At 36.3% G+C, this 12,933-nt stretch overlaps 1 long non-coding RNA gene across 1 annotated transcript; it reads right to left on the bottom strand.

Annotated features, from left to right (window-relative positions):
- Positions 1-6,425: 6,425 nt before the first annotated feature.
- On the bottom strand, positions 6,426-6,793 carry LOC121953420. The gene is made up of 3 exons (XR_006106512.1): positions 6,742-6,793; positions 6,529-6,649; positions 6,426-6,445 (listed from the first exon to the last, which is right to left on the bottom strand). It is a non-coding gene; the product is annotated as an uncharacterized LOC121953420 (long non-coding RNA).
- Between the last annotated feature and the right edge of the window lie 6,140 nt (positions 6,794-12,933).

Raw genomic sequence — 12,933 nt, 5'->3', positions numbered from 1 at the left:
GCAAGGCTATAGTATGGCAAAAATGTCAAAAAATGACATTTCCCAAAAGCAGCTGAAAATTGCTAAAATCTACATTAAATACCGTGTTGAGACACGCTATGGTACAAAACGTTGCAAAAACAGCCAAAAACAACAAAATATGGCACGTCGGAAAAAAATGACCAAAAGAGCAAGGCTATAGTATGGCAAAATTTTCCCAAAAACATTATACTATACTATGACATCATCCTTTAGTATATCGGTTTTTAGGACGTTTGATATCATGCAATACTATGATGATTTCTGACACTCTGCTGACCATTTTTCAGTCCAAGGTTACTCTTTCATTGTAAATCTGTGTGTTTTATGTTTTTATATTTTATTGCTGTGTAAAGCACTTCGAATCCCCCTGTTGTATGAAATGTGCTACACAAATAAAGCTGCCTCGCCTTACCCATTATATAATATGTCATTTTTGATGACTTTTTGACGATATGATACCATGATGATTTTTGATGACTTGACTTGATATACTATACTGCAACATTTTTTACAACTTCTTAAAATCAAACTATACCATTCATGATAACTTTTTGATGTCATACTATACTATGATATTTAGTTTGATATTAGTTTGTGACATTTACTATGCTATGATGATTTTAACATCATACTATTGATGATGATTTAGATGACTACACTATGACATCTGTCATGACTTTTTGATGTCAAACTATGCAATTAAATTTTTATGGCTTTTCTATGTCATATTATACTATGACATTTGCCATGATTTTTGACATTATACTGCAGTATGACATTTATCATTCTTATGTTATACTATGCTACAATGATTGTTATGACTTTTTGACGTCATACTATACTTTGATTTTTTTATGACTTTTTAATGACATATCATAAGTTATATAAATAAAAAAGTTGAAGAGATATAGCATTACAACAAAGAAATCCTCTTCTCCGCAGTGTGTAACTATTTGTGCGCCACCACACACACACATACAGTATTAGACAAATGAAGATAGTTCACAAACCTGCCGGATCTCTTTAGCGCTGCGTTGTCGGTGTAAGTGGTTCATCCTGCTGCCCGTGTCCAGCTGCTCCTCGAGCCCCCTGAGCCGTCTCTCCCTTTCCTCTATGTCGGCTTTCATTTGTTCCAGGGTCTGCATTCGATAGTTGTCCAGCTCCTGCCTGCTGTGGGCCTCCTGAGCAGACTGATGCCGGGCCACCCGGAGCTCCTCTGTCTGCGTATCAGTGGATATTGAGTGAATACTGCACTCGACAGGCTCATAGTTTCTTTTCCTCCCAGTGTTTGACATCATCACAATTTACGATCTCATTTTTCACTTCACTGTAGAGTTTTACATGAGCCTAAGTCTATAGGAGGAAAAGGATTTACGCTGACTGAAGATGCTACAATTAGTCAATAGAAAAAAAATATTTTCAGCAGTAATGGCAAACAGCAAAGATTCAGTGGTTCCGACTTCTTAAATGTGAATATTTTCTGGTTGTTTCACTCTTCTCTGGTTGTAATCCAAACATCTTTGAGAACAATTAATCTATAAAATCACTTAATCATCATCGGTCAATCAATCACCTTTTTTTTCTTTTTATGTGTAAATTCCCCTGGTGCAGGATTAATAAAGTCTTATCTTAAAATAAGTAAGAGATTAATTGAATTTGAAAAAATAATAATCTGTTGTAGTTGTACGTTCTGACTTGAGAGAAAATATTTTTCTTTCCTGGTACATTTTAAAGAGGTTCCTACTGATTTTTGCTCCGCCCGAACATGCTACACATAAAAGTGACACATAAAAGTGAGGAAAAGTGACTTTAAAGTCAGAATCATATTAAGACAAAATTGAGAAAAAATTGTCCACAAAATTCTAAATGAATAGTGGATAAGTAAATGCTAATCTCGTTGGGTTTAGGCTTAAGAAACACTGTGATTTTCCACTAAATGTCAAATGTACGTGAATATTTTGCATTTTTTAAAGCTTTGATGCTAACGCAGGAATCAAACTTCTGTAGTTGACGTTAATTTTTTGGGCAGCAGTGAGGTGTGGATGAGACTTCACGTACCTTCCTGCTGAGCAGCTTCTTGCTGTTGCTGCACTCAACCTGACAGCTACTCAACGCCTTCCTCGTGGCCTCAAGCTCCTCCTGCAGGACGACCACCTCCCCCTCTGACGTCATCTTCACTTTGAGGGCCTCACTGCGACAAATGACCTCCCTCTGGACAGAACAGAGAATGTTTCACCATTAAAAGTATATGCCGGTAAGTTAAACACAAAAAAGTTCATCCACAATGAAGACAAGTTTAAATATCTTCAGAAATTCCAGGACAAAAGTGGAAAAAAAAGCAAATAAGCTCTCTTATAAGTCAAGGGTATTATCTAATACATGAATAAATACACCAGTAAGTTAAATCAAATGTTTTGTAAAAATATAAATACTTTGTATACTGTCCTTTACTTCCAATCATTTATTTAAACAAATTGTAACAATCAAAAAGCAGTCATTTTTTTTTTTTTATTAAAACACCAGATTATAGATCAAGTCAGGTCTGACAGCATGCACTTTAATTTATGGAGACTCAACAATTCCCGTATGAGCGAGCAACAGTCACGAGGAACAAGCAACAAAAAATAAATAAATACATAAAAACTAAACAAATTTGAAAAAAAAGAAGAGAAGAATGACTAAAAATATAAAATATCCAGTAAAAGATATAAAATGAATTTACTTTCTCAAGTACTTGAAAAAGTTAAGAGAGAAATGCAAAGCTTGCTTTGATTGGTGACGCATATCCAACTGTATGATTCAATATATTAAAATATCAGATCTTATTTGATGACTTATTTATCAAAAATAAAATGGCTAAAAAATAACGCGACGAGACTGTGGACTAAAAATAAAGGACACAAGCTCTGCTCTTGTTGTCTTCTGCAGTGGATGAATTTGATTTGTGAGTATTGAATTTTTCTGCTGACCTGCTGAGTCTGAAGCAGCCGCCGGCGGAGTTTTTCCTGGTCGACCGCCTGCTTCCAGCGGCTCACAGCCTTCAGTTTACAGAGCAGAGCGGTCAGCCGGCTGTTCTCCAGACTCAACTCATGGACTTCTTCTTTCTGATAGAAAAAGTAGAGTGGGACACACTGGTTTAAATGGTCACGAGCTGGAATTTTTAATTGTTTTGAACATGTCTAATAGTGAAAAAAATTGACAGTCGACACATAAACTACTTAGTGACTTACATTTGTTCTCCTCAACAAAACTGAAAGTTATTGTACGTTTTTCATAAATTCACACTTATTTTCTGCTTCATGATACCTTTAACTGTGTGAGTGTGAGTTCATCATCGTCTTTGGTGCAGCCGTATTTCTTCTTGAGTCTGATGATTCGGTCGACTCCCTCGCATCGTATTCTGCTCACCATCTCGCTCACGTCCTGCTCCATCTGCCGGTGGTACTCATCGAGTCTGGCCTGAGATACAGTGAGAATGAATAAAGTATTCAATGGCTCAAAAAGTAAATAAGATATGTTGTCATTTTACTCTTGGAAATTGCAGCTGCAAACTTTGATTGGATACAATGGAGAGAAAGCAAAGATTTAAATATTCAACGTGAAAACTGACATGCAAAGATCTGTAATATGCAGTTTAACATGAGAAATCAGTAAGAGGTGCACAGTCCTCTAAATATTAAGTTGAATTTGGTAGAAATGGTGAAAAAAATCTATCAAAAATAAATATATTTGGATAGACCTACACATATTATTTGGATAAGACGGCATCAAACACAAGATCAAGTTTCTCACCTTCAGCTGGATGCAGGTGGAGAAGAGGTGTCGGACCAACGGGTCGTAGCGTCCTCTGAATTTGAGACTGAGTTGCTCCTCTGCAGTTTTCCTCTCTTCCTCCAGGTGAGCGACTTTTGCCTGCAGAGCTGAGATCTTCAACATCATCTCACGACATTCAGCAGCCCTCTGTGGAACAACAACACAGTACATTAACATTATTAGAATTATTACTTTTTTTTTGGAACGACTTGTTTGTCTTAGACGCTGCTTTAGACATGGTTTTCACAGAATAACAGCATAAAAACACGTTTTCTTCACAATAAAGGCACTCTTGTAATCACCAACATTTGATTAGCAACTGTGATTTAATTGCATTTTTTTTCACAGGAACTGTAACTGATTACAATAACATTTATTTTGTAATTTAAATCCTGTAAAACTGCATATGAGCAACAAAGTCATTTGTAACTACAGTAGTTACCTGTCTGTGGACGTTGTTTGTCTGAGAGTCTGTCAGATTCTTTACATCCTAAGAAAATATATGAAAATACAACACATTAAAGAACAATAAAATCATCATTCTGTGAGTCTTAAATCTATGTAAACAGTTACATGCCTTCCTTGAAAAACATTCGTAGGCCTTTCTTGGGAAAAAATAACAAAACCTTGCCTAAGTTACTGTTGAAAAATGACCTCCTCATTAACAGCCAGTAAAATACACTGTGTTGTAGGGATGCGTGATAATATAAGCATGTCATATTGGCAGATAATGGCTATAAAATCAAACATCGGAATCGACCAACGTGCTAATTTCTACCAATCTCAAATTTAACAAGGTAAACATGTACTTAAAAAAAAAACCCTCAGTTGAAGTATTTTTCTTATTTTGTAAAATTAATGAAGACTACGTTCATTGAAAAGCATAGTATTTTATGTCTCCATCTGCTGGTGAGCCATCAGGATCAGAGAATGAAGAGTACAGGAGACTTGATGATCACTAAAATTAAGTGGGGAAAAAAGTGTATATATGGATATCGGTATTGGTTACCGGCCGCATGGATTTTTCTTTTATATTGGCAAAAAAATCCAATATCATGCATCCCTGCTGTGTTGTGCAACAAAGTGAAAATCTCCACACGTGCCTGTTCTCTGTGATGGAGCAGCTGAGTCTGCTGCTGCAGGATCTGCTCATAAAACTGTGAGTAGAGCAGGAAGCTGCGACGCTCTCGCTCCATCAGAGAAGAGCCGAGCTGAGTGAGACACTGCTGCAGGCGATCCTGAGAGACCCTCAGCTGAAAGGAAGAGACACTCGGGAGTCTGATTAGTTGTCACGGAAACAGAGGGACACTAACACACTACAGGCCTGCTGAAGTATCAGTTAACAGAACATAGCTGGAAATGGAGCCAGGGTTCCCACACATTTTCATGGATAAAACTTCCAAACTTTTCCATGACTTTTTAAGGCCCCATAATAAAGTTTTTTTTTTCTTCCCCGACTTGCCGGGCATTTTTTAAAAAACTTATATTAAAACTCCTCCAAAACAATATGAGCTTCTGAACGACCTGCCCGCGGATAAGGTTGGCAGAAGCATTGACTTTTTATACACTTGCTTCAATGTGATGTCGTCTATTTTCATTTATCTTTTAATGTTTTCTTTTATTCTGTATTGATCATGTTTAATTCTATTATTAGTATTATTATTTCCATGTTTACTGCTTCTATCCTTTAAATTGTATTTACTCTTATAGGTATGGGTTGTTATTGTTATTTTTGTTGTCTAATTGTTTCTCTCTTTTCTTATCTCAGCCTTAATTTGGCATTATTGTTTGGCTCTTATATTTATGCTGCCTCTTGCTTCAGCTTTGCCTTGTTATTCAAAGCACTTTGTAAACTCTGGTATTAAAGTTATTATTATTATTATTATTACTATTATTATGAGTAGTAGTACTCCTATTAGCCACTATCACCCCTTGTACAATTTGAATGCACAAATAAATATGTATTTTTGTAACATTAGCAGATACAGGGGGGTAGCTTTATTTAACATCCCTACAAGCTAACATTGAGAATTGAGGTTACATTATGTTAAAGGTTATGCGTGGATGGGAGATTATTGTAACAATGTCACTATGACAAAAACATTTTATGACTTTTTCAAAACTCAAAAATGATTCTGACTAATTCCATGACTTCCACAGGCCTGGAAAATGTGATTGTTAAATTTCAAGGCTTTTCCAGGTTTTGGACCCTGTGGAGCAATTGTAAGTGTAAAGAAACAATTTCAAGTTACCTCACCAGAGGTTATGTTTCATCAGCAACACTTTGTTAATATTTTCTCATCAGGAAAAGTACTTAACTTTAAAGGGACTTCTGAGTTTTCTCACTTTACTTCATAAATTATTTCTTATTTTGTTCACAAATATCTCTAATTAGACAACATTTTTCGTGGAAGAGAATATACGTGCAGCATGTTATCAGTAGATATTCACAGGGAACAGATGGTACTCATTGTCCATCATTTGTCCTGCAGTGTGTGTACCTGTCCCTCAGCCTCTTCAGCTCCATCCATCAGCTGCTGGATGAACGTTTCCACGATCTGTGGACGCTCTGGTGACAAACTGTACTTCAGTGGGGTTTTCTTCCACAGCTCTGACCACACAGAATATTTTTATTTAAACTTCAGCATTAATGCAGTGCTAAAAGGTTGATTTTTGGGGGGGGGGGTTAAGTACCTGTAGGGAGTCCTGTGTCCTGTCGAGTTCGCTCTGAAACTACCAGCGTCAGCTCTCTGTTGATCCTCCTCTGCACCGCTCTGATCATGTCACACTCGGTGCTCTCCAGCAGTTTACGAAGCTGAGAGGATCACACCGTATTTTATAAGGTAATGAGGTTTTGTTACAAACGCAAGGCCAATATTCTGTGTAGTTAATAGTTTTGTATTATACCTGCCAGGCTTTCACATCAACCTCTGAAGCTCCAGGTGGAGGCAGGAGAGACTGGCTGCCAGATATTAAGACCTCGTAGTCTCGCTCCTTACCCATCTGTTGAGCCAGAACTCTCATACTGGGGTAAAAGATTTCAGCTCTGTCAAAGAAAAAACAGATCATTATATATAGGATTGAACAAATGATGTAAAACTATCATTATTTTAGTCACCAGGTGTTTAAAAAATAGAATTTTAAGTTAATTCTCAATCTTAGAAACAGCAGCTCTGATTCAGTAGCTGTTCTGGAGCTTTCGTTCATATTTCAGGGGTCTCCTGGACTTTAAAGGGATAGTTCAGGGTTTTTGTTTTTTTTTTAATGAATGGGTGCTAGTCTAGGGAGCGTGCCATCAAAAAAAAGCCCTTTAAGGAACTTTATAGATATTAAATTGCCGAAATTGTCACTAAAGTCCTCAGAATATAATACAAAATTTCACTTCAGTACAGCCCCTAAATGTACCTAAATGTGAGCTTGTTTTGTTATGTAGAAAATAATCGAATAAATAAATAAATAATTATGATGATGATAATTATTATTATTATTAAAAATGGTAACCTGTTGAAATGTTACAAATACTATATATATTATATATATAATACTAATATAATTTATCTGTAGGTGGACTATCCAAATAAACTGTTACCACAGGTAAGCAAACCAACATGCAGTTGTCTAAGTTTAATTAAACTCTCTCTGTTTCTGTGCTTCCCACAGTACCTGTAGAGTTTTACAAACTGCTGATACAAACTGGGCGTCCTGAACGTTTCAGCACCCAAACGCCTTCGAGCCCAGCTCTCCCTGAACACGTGAAGCTGCTTCGTCAGCAGGAGGAAACCTTTCAGCACAGACTGGACTCTGACTGGATCCTGAAGGAGAGTGGAGGACTCTGACACACAAGTCTTTTTCTTTACTTCAGCTTCCTAAAACAAACACAAAACACAGCTAACATGACGTCATGTGGCAAGTTTACAGCCATAAGCAGCCTTTTAAATAGTCGAAGCTGTCTTGTTTCGTCTGCTTGATCCCAAATTGAAACTTATAAACAGTTTTTTTACTTCATTAGGTTTTCCATCTTGCAGGACGTCATTCTTGTTGCCACGGAGACGGACAGGCTCTGCCTCTCCTCCACTGTTCAGGACGTCCTCCATGAGCAGCGACACGCCGAGGATCGCTGCGTTGGCCTGCAGTCTGCTGCGATCACTGAGACCGCTCAGACACAGCTGCACACAAACAAAGCTCCTCTGTGTAATTGTCGCTCGTAAAACTTGTTTATGTCACAGTAAAAAGACACACAATTAATAAGAGGTGTTTTTCTTCCTTTCTCTAATTCACCTTCAAATATCTGAAGTTGCAATGCATCAGGTAACACTTACAGTAATTAAAACTTGTTAAATCAATTTCAAAAACAAAAATATTGTAATAACAAGAAAAAGAAATAAAAGAAAAAGGAATACAGGCAAAAAAAAGTATACCCTAGAGCCTGTAATCATATTTGCACCTCAGAATACAAAAACATGAGATATTTTGCTGTACTTATAGCCTCGGCAGTAGTGTAAAGTTTGTCCTGACAGAGAGTATAAATGTAAGGGCCATTAAATAAAAAAGGTTTGAATGTGCTCAACAAGTTTCATGTTTCTGTTCAATGACTAGATATCCTGAGTTGACAATTTGTCCAGAGTGGCTTATGAGTTACTCAGAGTAAATTTTGTATTTAGAATTAGTTTATATTTGTATTTCTTTTTAATATTTTGCTTTCTTTTCAGCTGGGTTTCTGTTGGTTTCCAGATTGGCTTTGCTCATTTTAGTTTAGATTTAATTATTTAAAAATGTTTAGTTTTATTTCAGTTTTTATTACTTTCAACATTAATTTTTTTATTATTATAATATATGGGTTATTAAGGAGGGCAAGATTTAAGAAGTTCAGCATATGCGTTACATTATAAATAAACACTTTATCAGGGTTAGATTGAATCACAGTCACATAAACATCCCAGTCTCAATAATCATATGTATTGATACTTCCTCGTGCTTGTTTTGTTGACAAATCTGACAAAATTCACAAAGACTAAAACTTGAGACATTTCCTGTATATTTTCATATTATGTTAGTAATTTTTTGAAGTACATATTACTGCTTCAACTGTTTTTTCTAGCTAATTTAGCCCTGTTTTTATTTTAATGTCAATTATCTAATTTCCATACCTAATTTTACTCTAATTTAGTGTTATTTACATATAAGCTTTAGTCTTTAGTTCTGTGTTTAGTTCAAAGCAATCTGTGTGATAGATTTTGATATTTACTGTGCACAAATTATTGTGTTGCCCCGGTGATAGTGCTACAGGAAGTCATAAAGTATTACCATCTGGGGACTATTTTCCCTAAATTTTATGGCAATGTGGTCTCTGGGCAAATCTTATATCACCATGCAAAAATATATAAACCTGCATGCAGTATTCGATGTGAGGGACGTCCCAAATAGCCACGGGGAACAACCGATGACAGGCTACGAAACTTCTCCATGGAAACGTCGTCTGTGCCTGCCGAGAAAGTCAACATGAGACGCATAAAATATCAACAAATACATTTCCCCTCATGCAGTGTTTACTATAAACAGATGTGATATCTGTCCACTGATGTCACGCGGCTAAACTAACCTGAGAGCCTCGAGCATCCAGAGGAGGAGGAACAGGCAGCGTGAGACTGAACACGTCAGCCTGGATACTGTCGCTCAGCGGAGGGAGCGCCGTCACCATGTTGTCACTCACGCTCTGGTAAGAGGAAATATCGCCAGAAGAGAGGAACGCCTCCCTGAACACGAGAAAAACACAATAGACACAGAAAACCTACAGCTTAAGATGAGGTAGGTTTAAGACTTTAAGACTTTTTAAGGACAATTTTCCAATAACCAGGGACAATTTTATTTTGCCCCAATGTTAATTGTAACATAAAACTTGACTTTTTTTTTATTAAATTTTTTTTTGATTATCTATGTCAAATATTGAAAAAATAACCCTTTTTTGAGTGACACACAGAAGACAATGAACATATTATATTATCATAAGGTATATATTTGGTTGAGCAACAGAAGTGGGAAATATCTGGCATTTCTGACCTGTTTTTAGAAAAGGAATTTATTAAATTGTTTAACAAAAATAATAGACAATAAAGTGCAAAATCAGAATAAAAATCCCTCAAAATTTCCAGTGTCTGAGTATTTTTAAGGCTTTCAAAAAATTAATTCAAGACAATTTAATACCAATTAAGGCCTTATTTTAGATTAATAAATTTGATACTTTTAAAGACTTTTTAAGGACTTTTTTTGCTGTTGTTGTTGTTTTTTTAATTACTTTTGGGATATTTTTCTCCTTTAGATTGTGAAAGTAAAAAGATGACAGTAAATATATGGAACAAGAAGTGGGATGCAAATATTGCAGTTTACTATCCACAACCAGGACGCCCCAACAGAATTAAACTTTCTGCAATATCAATTGAATAAACTGACCTAAACATTACCCAGTGTTTTTTTTTAAATAATGTTTAACACTACTTTGTTACTGTCAGGTCTTGTACAAAGATCAATTAGTATTGAAAAATGAGGCGTTACAAAGCTGAACCGGGATTAGTTTGGACCTTTTTTGGCCTGGCAGAAAGAAAAAAAAAGCTTTGTTTTTTGTAAATAGTTGGGGAAAAATCACAAATCCATTACTGCTGAAAAAGGCCATCAGTAGCACAGTCAAAGAGAGACATGAAAGCACGACAAAGGGAAACAGCAACAAGAAAGCAAATATAAAAAGGAAACACTTAGATGAGTGCCTATAAATAACTTGTGACAGAAACTCAGTGTGGGCAGAGAGAGATGAAATTAATCAATATGTCTGAACTTTATGATGAGGTGTTTTTCCTCCTCACTGACCTGATGAGGTGTCTCACAGCGGTGTCAAACTGCAGGAGGAGGACCTGCCGGCGCAGCTGCAGCAGGTGGCCCACACACTCTGGGCTGCTGGGATCCGACAGACGGTCGACCTGACGCTGGAGCTCCTGCAGCTCTGCTCCTGCACAACACACACAGGAGGACACACACTGTAAAGGGGATTACTATGCTTGGCTGTCAACATACTGATTTATACTGGTCTTTTATTATATACTAAATATTACCAGGTCAGTATATTCAACCTGGGAATTTCCATAACCCTCATTTTTATCTTTTATTTTTATCTTCTTTTAGCTGGGACAGGGGATCGTTTTTGGGAGATATCAGGTCAACAGTATATGTCACAAAGACATGGTATACATCATCTGAAATCTGGGAACCTTCAGTTTAATTTGAGATGCAGCTCAACAGTGTGTGTGAAGTTTTCTGGTCATAATTATGTAATAAAATCTGCCCTATCAAACTAAAATCAGACTAAAATTAAGACTGAATAAAAGCGTAGAAGATTTTCATGGAAGTATATGGCGATCATTCCAGTGCTCATTTATGTCTCATAAATTATTGCAGAAATGTTAGGATTGATATGATTTGCTACACGGATATGGTGCTAAATTTAGGCATGGTTTTACCATTTGAGATTCGATTAAAAAATCCATTCAAATCCATCGGTTCTGTTTCTGCTACAGCCTCTAAAAGACATGAATGTCAGCCGGGACCGACAAAGGCCCAGCTGGTCTTATTAACAGACAATGAAAGCTGTCTGCAAAAAAGTTTGCTCATACTTTTCCGTATGAACATTTTCAAAAATGTTTTCTAAAGATTAATTATGTAACATTTCTAATTCTACATTTTGCTATGAGTAGAAAAATGTACATACGAGCAGCTGCGATGCTTTATTTACAACATCAACCCACCGATGCCTTCAGTGCCCCCCCAGCCAGCTGCGAGCGGTGTGTCCCGTCCTCCTCTGCAGCCCCCGGAGTCTTCTGTGTTTCCCAGTCTTGAGAAACTAACCAGGTAATAAATGATGTCGTGAAGAGCCGAAACGATCTGCAGAGTGTGATGGAGAGCTGCAGAACATGCCTGCTGGAAACCAGAGGGACAAATTATTAACAAACAGTACAAGAACAATAAATCCCAGAGGTTTAAATCATGAAAAATACAGTAAAACATGAATTCAAGACACTTAGTTTATAACTTTTTAAAAATAATTCTCTCCATCAACACGTGACCCAAGAAAACAAAAACAAGCACTAAAAATAATTCATATAAACACTGATGTACCCAGCTCTGTGGCTCACCACTGCATTAAAAATGATTTATGGTCCTGAGAAAAGCATGAAAGTGAAAGCAGCTAAATGCTTCATGTGTTGTGCTGCTGTTTAAATAGTCTCTGTGTTGATTTGAGAGTCTCACCGAAACACTTTTGAACATGTGCAGCACTTCAGAGAAGCGGGGGATGTACCACAGGTTGAGGACAGTTTTTCCGTCTGCAGACAGCAGCTGCTGCGGCCGACACTGAAACGTCCTGCAAGAGGAGACAAAAGTGACTCTAAATCAATCTGTTTGAAGGGTGGAGTTAAATAATCTACACCCACTTTTCACACTTTAAAGTCTGACACAAATATTTACAATAAGTAGGGCTGTACCGGATGTCTTTTTTTGTATGTTTTTACTTTTGATGCTTCTATTTAGGTTTTCAAATAAAGTTTCGAATGTATGTCGTCACATTTTTTTAGGATGTCATCTAACCTAAAAAAAATCCTCAAAAAATTCTGAATCTTTGAATTTAATGAGTGAGCCCTTAAATCAACTTTCTTTAATAAATATAACTTGTCATTTTCATCAAAATAAATGAATTTTTGAGAGGCTCAATGCAAACAAATAGGACTGAAGCCGAATATCTCATTCGATAAAAATAGAGATAAGATGGACAGGACAGAGAAAATAAGGTCTTAAAAAACTGAACATGATACATCTACATAACATGACAAAAAACAGGGAAAAAGTATAAAATGTCAGTCAGAATAATTCTCATAATATCTTGCAGAAGCAGATAAATTTGGGGAAATTTTACAGCACACGCTATTTATTGTTATTTTTATTATTATAAATTATCATTATTATTAGTAGTATTATTATTGTGGTTGTTGTTGTTATTAAACTAATAATTTTCAAACTCACTGGGACAGAAATGTTGTCCATTTAAATACATTTTTTGGT

The sequence above is a fragment of the Plectropomus leopardus genome, chromosome 14 (genome assembly GCF_008729295.1).
Source record: "Plectropomus leopardus isolate mb chromosome 14, YSFRI_Pleo_2.0, whole genome shotgun sequence".
Lineage (NCBI taxonomy): Eukaryota > Metazoa > Chordata > Actinopteri > Perciformes > Serranidae > Plectropomus > Plectropomus leopardus.
The sequence above is the reverse complement of the archived record's forward strand: the minus strand, read 5'-3'. Positions and strand labels throughout refer to the sequence as shown.